Consider the following 14,487-nt stretch of genomic DNA (forward strand, 5'->3'; position numbering starts at 1 on the left):
GCCATGATTAGATAGTTCATGTTACGAGCTTCGTTTTTATATGTGGTTCGTTTGAATCCGATGTACGGTTTAGGAGAAACTGACCGTTTTAAGTAACGGCATTTCGCGAACAAACCATTACCCCTCGCCTTACTTTGAAATATTGGTTAAAGACCTTAATGGACTAATTGGAGTATGAAACATTTATGTAAAGTATATTAGGAAGTTGGTAAGGACACTCGCTAAAGAATCGCCTTAAAACTCTTAATGATTAATTTATTAAAAATGGTGGAGCCGAGGGTACTCGAGCGACTTAGAGAATCATTGAGCGCAAAGCGAGTGTTAGAGTCTAATTGGTTAAAGTATAGATTCATAAGCGACTTTGGTTTAATTCCAACTTATATGCTGTTTATAGGTTACCAGACTCGTCCCAAGCCATTTGTCACCCCCAGTCGCTCAGGCAAGTTTTCTACCCGTTATACTCTTGTTGTGATGTATACATATGTATATGCATTATCTTGTGATAGATGCATGGTGGTTATTTAGCAAATCTTGCGATATATTGGAGCATGTGATATGGTATATATGCATGTCTGTTTCATAATCTTGATATATATCTGTTGATTCAAATGCTTATAAGTTGCATAATACCTATGCTAGAGATAAGCAGTAGTTGCCTATACCCTTAGTATAGGGGACCCAAAGGTGAACATTTTCTAAAACCGGGAGTCGATGTTCCCGAGTATAATATATATATATATATATTCTTATATATACTTATATATGGATATAGTTTTCAAAACTATTAATCGAATAAGTTTATTCAATAACCTTATTTTATTTAATGAATATTAGTTGAATATTCATTTGAGGACTTATGACTCCGTTTATTTTATTAATGAATATTAGTTGAATATTCATTCGAGGACTTATGACTCCGCTTATTTTATTTAATGATATTATTTTGAATATTCATTCGAGAACTTATGACTCCGCTCATTTTATTAATTAATATTCTTTATTTTATTAAAAAATAATATTTCGATAATCAAACTTATTTTCGATTATTCAAATAAAGATCATACTTTCGTATAAGTATATCTTTGGTTATTTAATATCCATTTCAAGTATGAGTTTTAAAACTTTTACTTCAATTATTTTTATAAGGATTATCCTTATGGGAATATTATTTAAATAATAATATTCAGATATTTTCTAATATATTGGGACTGATTTATTTTATTAAATTGGCATTACTCCAAACATTCTTAAAAATGTTTTCGAGTTTTCAAAATGATTTTTAAAAGTTAGAGCGGATCCCAAAACTCATTTTTATATTTAAGATCTTCCTTTCAAGGGGATTTAAATACTCGCTCAAAACCTGAGGGATCCGGCTTTGTGGTGTATTTTATATTCACAACATGGCTGCTATTTTGAGACAACAATTTGATTACTTGCCCAATGTTCGGGAAGTAAGTCCATCTGATTGAGTCGGCATAAGCGACAGGCCGGGGTACGGTCTATGAAGGTGTAAGAGGTTGGGTAACAGTCCATCCACGCGTGAGTGGCCGGGTAACGGTCTAGCACTGAGGTCCGAAGTGCGGCCAGGGTGATGACCGGCGAGGAATTCATCCAGCTACAGTAGAAAATGTTACTTATTGGTATCTTTTCCTGATCTGCAAGATATCGGGTTTATGCCACAATTCTTTTCCTTTCCAAAAATTCATTGGATGTTACAAACTCTGTTCATACTTTACATGACAGGTTTTCAGGAAATGTATAAGAGATATATATCTGGATATATATCGGGACTTAATGAAGTATCTCGTAACTTCATTTCATTCAATAATATTTCAAAGATTTAATATATTCAAATCTTATCTTGTAGTCTCATCTATGTGATGAACTGTTGAAAACTCATTATACTTTGAACAGTGGTAGTTCAAGTAGTTTTATAAATGATATAAGTATAGTGAAGTATTTGATAACTTCATCCCTTGTTTTTGCTTATATCCAGTAAGTAATTATCTTACACTTGATAAAGGATTCTAGTAAGTTATCCATTTAGATGCTTGCATTATTGTTTACACTATATATTATCTTGCGAGCTGTAATGCTCACTCTTGCTTCATTTCTTCGTCACACAACAACAGTTAGGAAAGATGGCTAGACTCAAGCAGACCCAGCGCAAGAGCGTGGGAAGCGTCCCGCGCCTTCCCGTTGAGATCGTAGTTGCTATAGCTGTAGAGGTAGATCTATCTATAGATCAGACATTCTACTTTTGGGAATCAATTATGTTTAATTATAACTTGTGGCAGATAATGGCAATTAATTGTAAACTTATCAAGTAATCATTTTGGGTTGTAATAACATTTAAATTAGTGGATTCAAGGACTTGTACTTATTTCAATTTCATCTCTGAGACTATAACGAGTTGTGGTGTGTGTTAGTGTGGGGTCACGACATGAGGTTATTTATTATTAATTAAGTTAAGTGATATTGTGGAAAGAAAGACCATGACGACCCGGATCCCCGACCCCGGATCTGGGGGTGTTACACAATCCATGACCTATGATCTAGCACTCTAGCAACCTATAAGACTTAGTGAAATACAATTGTATCTAGCATACAAATTAATTCGATAAGACTTAACATCACTAAATACGACATCACTACTCTAGCATCAATATCACAAGTCAACTGGAAAAATCATCTAAGGGACCACTGTTATAATGCACATGCATGAAACTAAATGAACAAAATATCATAAAACTACCAAAAATAAAAAAAAACTACATGGAAAAATATGCAAACTATGTGTACTAAACTATCAGTGAATATGTAACTATATGTGACTCACACAAAACATATTCCTTCAATTACTACCCCCAAACTTAAAATATTCACTGTCCTCAGTGAAGGTAATAGTAAGGAATTCAGGCATACCTACTACGAATCAGAATCCTCACCCTCAACGGGTGGAGTGTTAGGCCTATCAGGAGGCAGATACATGGAGTCCTCACCAAATACTGGCCACTGGATGTCAACACTGGTGTCTCTAAAAGCTTGTCCCTAGTGCCTGGGTGAGATCATGTGCCTTACTTGCTTGCTGTGAACCACCCGCATACATCTGATCGCGAGGCCTCCCACCTGGTAGATAGTCAAAAGAGTAACCAAGCCCCTTCAAATCAGGCTTACCTCCTCCCCACTCCTGCATACTCAACAATGTAGAATTGTCAATGGAAGCACTGGGAAGCTGAAGCTGCTCATGTGCGGGCCAATGAACACCAACTTCCACGCATGACTTTGTCACAACGGACGCATAGGGTATAGCACCCATAGTACCTCCTCTCAAGAATCTCAAAATCCCCTGATAAATAACCATCCCCAAATCAATGTAATCGCCCTGAAGAATACCCCATGGCAGACGAGCATGCTCCATAATAATCTCATGCACATGCGAAGATGGCATGATGTTAGCACAAATAAACGAGTTCCAAGCCCGTGCAAACATGTTCATGCATGATGCAGGGAACATGGAGTAATCAGTAGTGCCCTTCTTGAACTTCCAGTGAGTCTCAGGCACACACAGAGTCGCAATGATCAGATCCAAGATGAAGTCCTCAGGAGTCTTATCATTCCAAGTGTACCTGACCGGGCTTCCTCGCGGGCTACTCAATCACCCTCCTAATCGCATCAGCACTGTACTTTATAGTCATCCCCTAACCATTGTGAAGTCATTCTTCTCCACCTTCGCGTTAGCATAAAACTCCCGCACAACACTCATGGGCAAAGTAGCGAGAGCCTCACAAAAAGGAACCCAGCTCATCTCAAGAATCATCTCCAACAGCTTACCATCCTTCCCTGATGGCTGAAAACCTCGCTCCTTAGCAATAGGCTTCGAGAGAAGCCTCGTGTACTCCTCTTCAGCCTCAGGAGTAGAAAACCTTGGCCTCACACCACCCGCAGATGAAGAATCAGTGGTGTTGCTTCCTACTTGTGTTTTTTGTCTCTTCGGTGCCATTGGGATTGAATAAGAGAAAATAAAGACTAAGTGTTTGAGAGAGATATTGTGTTTGAGAGTTATTGAAGTGGTGGAGAAGTTGTGTATAAGTTTGTGTATTTATAGGTGGAGAGGTGAAAATTTGATATGGAAGAGAAGTGGGAATTAATTATGGGTATCGTGGGAATAATTATTTTGATTGGGAGAGGGAATTATGGGATGTGGTAGAGTAAAAATCGGGTCGGAATTGATTTTGGAGTAAAAGTCCTGATTTTTCTCCTTTTTATGCTGTTACTATTTTTTTCGAGCAGGGACCCGGCACGACTGCAAGCTTGGACAGCGCGGGCGCGCTCACTCTCTGGAAAATCGGCGCGGTCGCGCGCTAGATCAGCGCGGGCGCGCTTGGTTATTGGAAAAACAGCGCGGGCGCGCTCAACTACTGAAGTTGGCCCTGGATATTTTTCTTTTTCTAATTTTTTGTGTTTTTCTCCTTTATTCTTGCTTCCTCTACCTACTAATGTACAACAAACTTGGGTTGCCTCCCAAGAAGCGCTTCTTTTACGTCGCTAGCTCGACGTAGAACCTTGAGCTCAAATGGACAATAGAACGACACTAACCACCTCGCAGTTTGCCGTGTCACCATCGTAATGCTTCAACCTCTGACCATTTACCTTGAATGCTTGGCCCGCATCATTCTCAAAAATTTCCACCGCTCCATGTGGAAACACAGTTTTGATTATGAAGGGCCCTGACCACCTTGACTTCAACTAGGAAAAAGACGGAGATGAGAGTTGAACAAAAGAACTTATTGCCCCGGAACAAATGATTTGAGCACTAGACCCCGATCATGCTACCCCTTGACTTTCTCCTTGTACATTTTGTTGTTCTCATAAGCTTGAAGTCAAAATTCGTTAAGTTAATTCAATTGAAGCAACCTCTTCTTTCCAGCCGCATCCAAGTCAAGATTCAATTTCTTCAACGCCCCATATGCCTTATGCTCGAGATCCATAGGCAAATGACACCCCTTACCATAAACCAACTGAAAAGGTGACATTCCCAATGGAGTCTTAAATGTTGTTCTATACGCCCAAACAACTTCATCAAGCTTCAAAGACCAATCTTTCCTCGATGGACACATAACTTTCTTTAAAATGCGCTTGATCTCTCTGTTAGACACCTCAGGTTGACCATTTGTCTGAGGATGATAAGCCGTCGCAATGCGATGATTCACATTATACCTTTTCATCATAGCAGTGAACTTGTGATTGCAAAAATGCGACCCCTCATCACTGATTATTATTCTTGGAGTTCCAAACCTTGTGAATATCTGCTTGTGAAGAAAATTAAGCACCACTTTCGTATCGTTCGTTGGCAACGCCTTAACTTCCACCAATTTCGACACATAATCAACTGCCAACAAGATATACTGATTGTTACAAGATGAGACAAATGCCCTATGAAGTCAATTCCCCAAACATCGAAGACCTCAACCTCTAGAAGCACATTAAGAGGCATCTCATCCCTCTTAGACATATTACCCACACGTTGACATCGATCACATTTCAAAACGAACTGGTGAGCATCTTTAAACAAGGTTGGCCAAAAGAAACCTGCTTGAAGAATACGAGCTGCTGTCTTTTCTCCACCATAATGTCCTCCATAAGCCATTGAGTGGCAATCTCGCAAGATCCCACCCGTTTCACTGTAAGGAATACATCTCCTAATGATTTGGTCAGCTCCTTGCCGAAAAAGAAACGGCTCATCCCACATATACCACTTTACTTCGTGTACAAACTTCTTCCTTTGAGCATAAGATAAGTTGGGAGGCATGATATTACTCACAAGGTAGTTTACAATGTCTGTGAACCACAGTTCTTCTTCTTGCACTCCATACAGGTGCTCATCGGGAAAAGACTCATTTATCAATATCTTAGCCAATAAAGTAGCATTAAGATTCTCTAAACGCGAGAGATGATCGGCGACTTAATTTTCAGTTCCCTTTCTGTCCTTGATCTCTAGTTCAAATTCTTGAAGCAAAAGAACCCATCCAATAAATCTTGGATTCGAGTCCTTCTTTGAGACGAGATATCGAATTGGAGTGTGATCAGTGAAAACTGTCACCTTAGTCCCAAGTAGATAAGATCAAAAATTTTCAAAACCATAAACAATAGCAAAAAGTTCCTTCTCCGTAGTAGTATAATTCAGTTGAGCACCATTTAGGGTCTTGCTAGCATAGTAGACCACATGAAATATGTTTTTCTTCCTCTGCCCAAGAACTACTCGAACTGCATAGTCACTTGCATCGCACATCATCTCAAAAGGTTCATTCTAATCAGGTGCAGTTATGACCGGTGCCGTGATTAAACTCTTCTTCAATGTCTCAAAAGCTGCAAGGCACTCGTCATCAAATATGAAAGGGACATCTTTCTCTAGCAAACTGCACAATGGCTTTGAAATCTTAAAGAAGTCTTTAATGAAACGTATATAGAAACCCGCATGACCAAGAAAACTGTGAATTCCCTTAACAGAAATAGGTGGGAGAAGATTCTCAATGACCCCCACCTTGGCTTTGTCCACCTCAAGACCCTTACTAGAAACTTTGTGCCCGAGAATAATGCCCTAACGCACCATAAAGTGACAGTTTTCCCAATTGAGAACCAAATTGGTCTCAACGCACCTCTTGAGAACATGTCCAAGATTTTGTAAGCATTCATCAAAAGAATCGCCAAATACAGAGAAGTCGTCCATGAACACCTCCACATTATGGCCAATCATATCAGAAAAGATGGCCATCATACATCTCTGAAATGTGGATGACGTACCACAAAGACCAAAAGAAACTCGTCTGAAGGTGAAAGTAACAAATGGATAAGTGAAGGTAGTCTTTTCCTGACCTTCTAGAGCGATACAAATCTGATTGTAACCCGAATAACCATCCAGAAGACAATAGTACTCATGACCAGCCAATCTGTCAAGCATCTGATCAATGAAGGGTAAAGGGAAGTGATCCTTCCCAGTGGCCTTGTGCAGCTTCCTGTAGTCCATGTAAAATCTCCACCCCATGACCGGTCTAGTAGGAATAAGCTCATTCTTCTCATTTGCTACCACAGTAATTCCACCTTTCTTTGGCACACATTGAACCGGGCTTACCCATGAACTATCAGAAATATGATAGATGATCCCTGCATCTATCCACTTAAGAATTTCCTTCTTCACTACTTCCTTCATGATTGGATTAAGTCTTCTTTGTTGCTCGACTGTAGGCTTGATGCCTTTCTCTAGAAGAATTTTATGCATACAGTAAGAAGGGTTGATTCCCTTGATATCTTCTATAGTACAGACAATTGCCGATTTGAACTCTCTCAGAATCCCTAGAAGCTATTCCTCATCACTAACTGAAAGGTCAGATGCAATATTAATAGGCAAAGTAGATGCATCACCTAAAAACGTATACCTCAAATGCTCAGGTAGAGGCTTAAGCTCAAGAGTCGGAGCTTTCTTAATAGATGGTTTGAGGCATTTAGGAGATTTGTTCAATTTCTCCATTCTAAGAGATTCAAAAGATATATCAATCTTCCTCTTCCAGGGGGAAACATTCAAATATTGCAATTGTTCTTCACATTCATCATCTTCACTATCTGAATTTCCCAATAAGGCTTTTTCTAAGGCATCAGACCTTAGCAATTGATCAAGTTCTGAAGTAACCACAGAATCGACCAACTCCACCTTTAAGCACTCCTCATTTTCCGTAGGAAATTTAATAGCATTGAACACATTAAAAGTTACATCCTGATCCAACACGCGTATTGTGAGCTCACCATTCTGCACATCTATCAAGGTTCGGCCAGTTGCCAAGAAGGGTCTTCCAAGATTATGGGAATCTTCTTATCCTACTCGAAAATCAAGAATTACGAAATCAGCAGGGAAAATGAGTTTATCAACCTTGATCAAAATATCCTCCATAATACCTCACGGATATGTAATAGAACGGTTGGCCAACTGCAAGGTCATATAAGTCAGTTTTGGATCAGGTAAGCCCAACTGCTTGAAGATTGACCAGGGCATCAGATTGATTCTAGCTCCCAAGTCACACACGCATCTGTCAAAACACACTTTTCCAATAGTACACGGAATAGTGAAACTTCCTGGATCTTTAAGCTTCGGAGGCGACTTTTGTTGCAGCACAGCACTGCATTCCTCCGTGAGAGCGACAGTCTCTAAATCATCTAGCTTCACTTTCCGAGAGAGAATACCTTTCATAAACTTTGCATAACTAGGCATCTGCTTAAGAGCCTCAGCGAAAGGTATGTTGATATGAAGTTTCTTGAACACCTCCAGAAACTTCTCAAATTGCTTGTCTAGCTTTTTTTTTTCTGCAGCCGCTTAGGAAAAGGCAGTATACGATATATCTATTTCTCCCCCGTATTATCCCTTAGTAGGAGTGTGCTCAATAGTAGTCTTCCTTGGTTCAACTTCTACTTCCTGCTGCTCTAGTTCTTTCTCAGCCTCAGATTCTTTAGTCAACACTTGAGTTTGTTCGGGATTCGTAACCTTTCTAGACCTCAAAGTGATTGCCTTTACCTACTCCTTAGCTTCCCTCTTTCCTGGCACTTTAGTGTCACTAGGTAGTGTACCAGGATGACGATTTAGCAAGGCATTGGCAATTTGTCCAATTTGATTTTCCAAGGTCTTGATAGAAACAACTTGACTTTTGCATATAAGCTTTAACTCCTCTAATTCAGATTTTTCATTAGCTTGTTACAGCTGGAGTTGTTGTCTTGGTGCATATTGTGGTTGCTGAAAACCAGGGGGGTTGTACCGCTTAGCTGGATAATGCTGATAAGGCTGTTGAACCACATTCTGAGTGTTGCTCCAACTGAAATTAGGATGATTGTGGTTGTTGGGTTGAAAAGTGGCTAGCACAGGTTGCTGCGAATGCTGAAAGTTGCTCGCGAACGCTGAAAGTTTCTCAGGAACTGAGCTGATTCACTAAAAATTATGCACTGATCAGTCTCATGGGCACCAACACAAAGCTCACAGATACTAGTGATTTGATTAACTCCATAGTTAGCTAAACTGTCCACCTTCATCGTCAAAGCCTTAAGTTGGGAAGCTATAACAGTTGCTGGATCCAACTCCAGAATTCCTGCTACCTTTCCCTGAGTCAGTCTCTGGAAAGGATTCTGGTACTCATTAGCATCCATCAGTTCAATAAGTTCATAAGCTTCATTGTAGCTCTTAACCCACAAGGCTCCTCCTGATGCTACATCAAACATGGGTCTAGAAGTAGAACCCAATACATTATAGAAATAGTTAATAATCATCCAATCAGGCATGCCATGGTGTAGGAACTTCCTTAGAATCTCCTTATATCGATCACAATCCTCACACAGAGATTCTCCTGTTTTCTGAGGAAACTGAGTAAGAGTATTACTGATTGAAGTAGTTTTCGCCATAGGAAAGAATTTAGTGAGAAGCTTTTGAGCAAGATCTTCCCAAGTGGTGATAGACCCTGTTGGTAGAGAATGTAACCAACACTTAGCTTTGTCCCTCAGAGAGAACGGGAAGAGTCGCAGCTTGATAGCATCTTCAGTCATATCATTAAACTTGAAAGTGTCGCAGATCTCGATGAAATCCCTGATGTGTATGTTGGGGTCTTCAGTAGGAGAACCCCCAAACTGAACTGAGTTCTGGATCATCTGAATCGTGCTTGACTTAATCTTAAAAGTGTTAGCCCCGATGGCTGGCCTGATGATGCTTGATTGAATGTCATTGATCTTAGGCTGAGAATAGTCCATTAAAGCCTTAGGATTTTCTGCTTGATCACCCATCTCTACTAAAACTGGTTCCTCGACTTTCTCTTCTTCTTCTACCTTCTTTTTCTTCTTCAAAAACTTCCTTTCGAACTACCACAACTTCTTCCTCGGCTTTATCCAGTGTTCTCTTACGAGTACGCGAATGTGTATGCATACACCCTCGCTAGAGTACCTGAAATAATGCAAGGAAACGAATAAGTAACAATGTCTGAGTCAATGAACTTTAACAACCAGTGATGGAAAACACATAAACTATAAATTAACATTGATGTAGAATTGATCACGAGTGGGCTCATTAGTACTCAAGTTATTAAGTTCTTAGGGGACTTTGTGCCGAGTGACCTAAGGCTTTTATAGTCTGGGATCCACTAACCTAACGCTCGCTACATGGTACTATTATATAAGTCTTTTGTGGACCTCACTCATTGCAAGATCAAATAAGCATACTTGTGTTGTTTTGTTATGAATAAAAGCGTAAATCTGTATAAAAATCCAATATAAGAATTGAAGTGTTTTAAGTTATTTTGAGTCTAGCTTTTATTCTATTTATAAACTTGCGATTGTTTTGATATGTAGTGAGTCATGATTGTTGATCTAGTTGCGATAGTATATCTGTAAGCAGATGCACACACGCACGTCTCTGGTTTGTAGGTTTATTTATGAGATTTGATTGATCTTTATGTGAATAACTGCATTTGCTGAGGTGTTGCTTGTTGATTGGTTTAGTTATTCTATGGGGATCATTACATTCATTTAGTTGCATTCATGCATTTTTATTTCTTGTGTTTGAGTCTGTTTATGCTTGAGGACAAGTATCGATTCAAGTTTGGGGGTATGTTGAGTGGCATTTATGACACTTTATTACGCTCCGTAAAGCTTTGAATTGGTGTATTTGTACTGAATTTATTTGTGTTTACTTGTGTTTTCTAGTATTTTTGCATTTCAGGCATTAATCTGAGAATTAGGCGAGTTAGCATTAATTTGATGCTAATATAGTGTTGGGTTAGTGTCTAAGGAATAAAGCTCGCGAAGACAGGGTCAAATATGCAAGAAAAAGAAAGAAGTCAAAGTTTTGGCAGAAGCCTAGTGCGCCCGCGCTGATCAAGCATGTGCCCGCGCTGATCAAGCGCGCGCCCGCACTAGAAATTCAGAGAGCCAGCGCGCCCGCACTGATCAAGCACGCGCCCGCGCTAGGTCGGGTTTCAAGAATCCTGTTTTGAATAGAAGACTGATTTTTGGACTTCTCTGCTGATTAGGCTGCTATATAAATAACTTTAGGTCGTTTTTAATGATATATCAAGCCAAAGACATATCAAGTAGAGGTGTAAGAAGACTGTGTTAGCACGATTCAACGAAGACGAAGAAGATCTTGTTTTTACTTGTGAATCTTTGTTTTAAGTTATAACTTGGATGCTAGTTTTCTTATTTTGTGAACCTTACTCTTGTTTCGTACTTGGTTTTATTTATTCGTTATAAAGACTACGTTTATTATACCATGCTTTCATCGGAACCCACGTTGATGATGAGTCTGATTATGGGCTAATCATTATCGTGGGGTCCTAGCGGATTTGTTTATAGATTTCTTTAGTTAATTTATTTTGATGCCTTAGTATATGGTGATTGTATGATAACCTAGTATTGGTTGTGCTTATTAGTCTTATGAGTTTCACGAACTTCTAAGATAGTGCTTTAATTCTTAATGAAGTGAAAGTGAATTTAAGGATTTAGAACTTGCCATGCTAGCATAGGTTCATGTATTTGTTATGCATGATTCGTAGGTAATTTTTACCATCTTACTTGCCCTATATAATCAAGATAGATAACTTATGCTTAAACCGTTATGTTGTCAAACTCTATAGACATATAGGGTCTCAATATAATTGGTATCTATTCAGCTTCTATCTCTTTTGTGGGTGTTGGTAGTATGGTACTCGTGCAACGGAAGTTGGCGTTTATCAGTTTCGTGTTATCTGATTAGTGTCATCACCATTGCATGCTAAAGTTAAGAATAATAAGGCTATTGAATGAAGTATTTAATGAAGTTAGAATCCCATGTTTGTCATATATATTAATTCAGTCAATCTTATTCTCTTAGTTATAATTGTTAGTTTAATTCTTAGTTATAAACAACCTCAATTTGTTATCGTCTTAGCATTGAATAATAACCATACATTGTTGCTTAAGTGCGTGAATTAATTAGTTAAGCAAAGCTAGTCTCTGTGGGAACGAACTAGAAAAGATTTTATACTACTTGCGAACTCGTATACTTGCGTGTATTATTAGCGCATATTTAGCAACTAACAAATTTTTGGCGCCGATGTCGGGGACTGCAGTGTTAATTTATAGTTTATATGCTTTCCATCAGTGGTCGTTAAAGTTCATTTACTCGTACATTGTTACTTATATATTTCCTTGCATTATTTCAGGTACTCTAGCGAGGGTGTATTCATAAGAGTTTACGTACTCATAAGAGAACACTGGATAAAGCCGAGGAAGAAGTTGTGGTAGTTCGAAAGGAAGTTTTTGAAGAAGAAAAGAATGTAGAAGAAGAAGAGAAACTCGAGGAACCAGTTTTAGTAGAGATGGGTGATCAAGCAGAAAATCCTAAGGCTTTGATGGACTATTCTCAGCCTAAGATCAATGACATTCAGTCAAGCATCATCAGGCCAGCCATCAGGGCTAACACTTTTGAGATCAAGTCAAGCACGATTCAGATGATACAGAACTCAGTTCAGTTTGGGGGTTTTCCTACTGAAGACCCCAACATGCACAACAGGGATTTTATCGAGATATGCGACACTTTCAAGTTCAATGATGTGACTGAAGATGCTATCGAGCTACGACTCTTCCCGTTCTCTCTGAGGGACAAAGCTAAGTGCTGGTTGCATTCTCTATCAGCAGGGTCTATCACGACTTGGGAAGATCTTGCTCAAAAGTTTCTCACTAAATTCTTTCCTATGGCGAAGACTGCTACAATCCGTAATGCTCTTACTCAGTTTGCTTAGCAAACAGGAGAATTTCTATGTAAGACTTGGGATCGATATAAGGAGATGCTAAGGAAGTGCCCACACCATGGCTTTCCTGATTGGATGATTATTAACTATTTCTACAATGGATTGGGTGGTACTTCTAGACCTATGCTTGATGCAACATCAGGAGGAGCCTTGTGGGCTAAGAGCTACAATGAAGCTTATGAACTTATTGAACTGATGGCTGCTAATAAGTACCAGAATCCTTTCTAGAGACTGACTCAGGGAAAGGTAGCAGAAATCCTGGAGTTAGATGAAGCAACTGCTATAGCTACCCAACTTAAGGCATTGATGATGAAGGTGGACACTTTGGCTAACTATGGAGTTAATCAAATCACTAGTGTCTGTGAGCTTTGTGCTGGTGCCCATGAAACTGATCAGTACAAAATTTCTAGTGAATCAGCTAAGTTTGTGAGCAACTTTCAGTGTTCGCAGCAACATGTGCTAGCCACTTATCATCCCATCAACCGCAATCATCCTAATTTCAGTTGGAGTAACGCTCAGAATGCGGTTCAACAGTCTTATCAGCAGTATCCAGCTAAGCAGTACAACTCCCTGGTTTTCAGCAACCATAATATGCAGCCAAGACAACAACTCCAGCTACAACAAGCTAATGAAAAATCTGAATTAGAGGAGTTGAAGCTTATGTGCAAAAGTCAAGTTATTTCTATCAAGACCTTGGAAAATCAAATTAGACAAATTGCCAATGCCTTGCTAAATCGTCAACCTGATACACTACCCAGTGACACTGAAGTGCCAGGAAAGAGGGAAGCTATGGAGCAGGTAAAGGCAATCACTTTGAGGTCTGGAAAGGTTGCGAATCCCGAACAAACTCAAGTGTTGACTGAAGAAGCTGAGGCTCAGATAGAAGTAGAGCAGGAGGAAGTAGAAGTGAACCAAGGAAGACTACTGTTGATCACACTCCTCCTGAGGGTAATATAGGGGAGAAACAGATCTATCCTCCACCGTGTTTTCCTAAGCGGCTATAGAAGAAAAAGCTGGACAAGCAATTTGAGAAGTTTCTGGAGGTGTTCAAGAAACTTCATATCAACATACCTTTCGCTGAGGCTCTTGAGCAGATACCTAGTTATGCAAATTTATAAAAGGTATCTCTCTCAGAAAGTGAAGCTAGATGATTTAGAGAATGTCGCTCTCACGGAGGAATGCAGTGTTGTGCGGCAACAGAAGTTGCCTCCGAAGCTTAAAGATCCAGGAAGTTTCACTATTCCGTGTACTATTGGAAAAGTGTCTTTTGACAGATGCTTGCGTGACTTGGGAGCTAATATCAATCTGATGCCCTGGTCAATCTTCAAGCAGTTGGACTTACCTGATCCAAAACCAACTTATATGACCTTGCAATTGGCCGACCGTTCTATTACATATCCGCGAGGTATTGTGGAGGATGTCTTGGTCAAGGTTGATAAACTCATCTTCCCTACTGATTTTATAATTCTTGATTTTGAGAAGGATAAGAAGATTCCCATAATCTTGGGAAGACCCTTCTTGGCAACTGGCTGAACCTTGATAGATGTGCAGAAGGGTGAGCTCACAATGCGTATGCTGGATCAGGCTGTAACTTTTAATGTGTTCAATGCTATGAAATTTCCTACAGAAAATGAGGAGTGCTTAAAGGTGAAGTTGGTCAATTCTGTGGTTACTT

At 39.4% G+C, this 14,487-nt stretch overlaps 1 non-coding gene across 1 annotated transcript; it reads right to left on the reverse strand.

Moving 5' to 3' along the window:
- Nucleotides 1–12,770: 12,770 nt before the first annotated feature.
- On the reverse strand, nucleotides 12,771–12,877 carry LOC141681641 (small nucleolar RNA R71). Its single transcript, XR_012559067.1, has one exon. It is a non-coding gene; the product is annotated as a small nucleolar RNA R71 (small nucleolar RNA).
- Nucleotides 12,878–14,487: the final 1,610 nt, after the last annotated feature.

This window comes from Apium graveolens, chromosome 8 (genome assembly GCF_009905375.1).
Source record: "Apium graveolens cultivar Ventura chromosome 8, ASM990537v1, whole genome shotgun sequence".
NCBI classification, from domain to species: domain Eukaryota; kingdom Viridiplantae; phylum Streptophyta; class Magnoliopsida; order Apiales; family Apiaceae; genus Apium; species Apium graveolens.